General features: G+C 44.8%; 1 non-coding gene across 1 annotated transcript; it reads left to right on the top strand.

Annotated features, from left to right (window-relative positions):
• Positions 1–235: 235 nt before the first annotated feature.
• MIR1779 (microRNA 1779) lies at positions 236–327 on the top strand. Its single transcript, NR_035280.1, has one exon. It is a non-coding gene; the product is annotated as a microRNA 1779 (primary transcript).
• Positions 328–1,281: the final 954 nt, after the last annotated feature.

Raw genomic sequence — 1,281 nt, 5'->3', positions numbered from 1 at the left:
TTCTTTTCTTTCTTTCTTTTCTTTCTTTCTTTCTTTTTTAATGTATGTTATGCAAATGTCTTCCCTGGCTAAAATTTTTTGCTCTTTGTACCCTTAGGGTACAATGTCCCGACAGGCACTCCCTGGCAAATCAAGTTCCAGCAGTTCATTGTGGTACCGTCCCGGCTGTCTGTGCCATCCCTGCAACTGAGGTTACAGTCTCACTGCAGAGTCAGCAAAACGGACAAAGCAGAGGGTGTGTCGATGCCTCAGCTGCTCCAGCTCACAGCTTGGTGGTTTAAATTAATACTCCAGACGTGGACTGGAACACCTGAGGTACAGGCACACATCCTTGCAGCTGGAGGGAGTGATTATATTTTAAACTGCTGCAAGCAGGTTTTTGAGATAGTATCTGTCAGAATGATTATTGTAGCGCTTGATTAGTCTCTCATCGTCTACACAAGCAGGCCACCAGCAACCTGCCTGGGTATTGTCTTTGCCCAGCCCTTGGAGCAATAAGCCAACGGGAGATACTGTAGTACCTCCTCTACGTATAGCTGGTTTGTAGAAGGGCTCGCTTTGCAGTGTACTGTATTGGATTCAACGTGGAGATGATTTAGTAGATGATCTGCCCGTCTAATTCATGAGGGAAGCCATCTGTTTCAAAGGGTGACTTACAGCACTGGAGTCAATAGATGATGTATCTGATTTAGAAGGAAGGCAAGCTTGACGCTTCAGTATGAAATACTGTATATCCATTGCAATTCCTTGTACAATGCATTTACTCCAGTTCATGGACATATATGTGTGTATGTTTTCTGGAGTGAGAGGGGAGAGGGGAGGGGGAAAAGGCATTCAGTTTGAATAGTGAAAAGGCACTGCAGTCTTTATGTCTGTTTGTTTGGTATAGAAGCTTTGTTAGGAAAAGCAAACTATTAAGTGTAACACTGAAAGGGATCAACCTAGTCTTGGGGTAATGCAGTGCTTCCCCTTCTCAGGGGCTGATGCCTTTTATTGCAGACACTGCACTGAAGAGAGCCTCAGAAGGATGATGTCCTCAACACTGAGCCCATTTCACTGTGGCAAGAGTGGGCTTGTCTTTCAGCTCAGAAGTCACCGTATGCAGAACTTCAAGGTATTTGAAAACATTTTCAGCCAGAGTATCTCACTCACTGAGACCCTGCATGAACACAGACTCTCGAGTAAGAGTGATCAGTAGAAAAAATTCCTGCTTCCAAGGACACATATGCATGCTGGGGCTATTTCTGGGTGGGTCACAAGCTGTTCTGATTTGCATGCAGA

The sequence above is a fragment of the Gallus gallus genome, chromosome Z, assembly GCF_016699485.2.
Source record: "Gallus gallus isolate bGalGal1 chromosome Z, bGalGal1.mat.broiler.GRCg7b, whole genome shotgun sequence".
In the NCBI taxonomy this organism is placed as follows: Eukaryota; Metazoa; Chordata; class Aves; order Galliformes; family Phasianidae; genus Gallus; species Gallus gallus.
The sequence above is the reverse complement of the archived record's forward strand: the minus strand, read 5'-3'. Positions and strand labels throughout refer to the sequence as shown.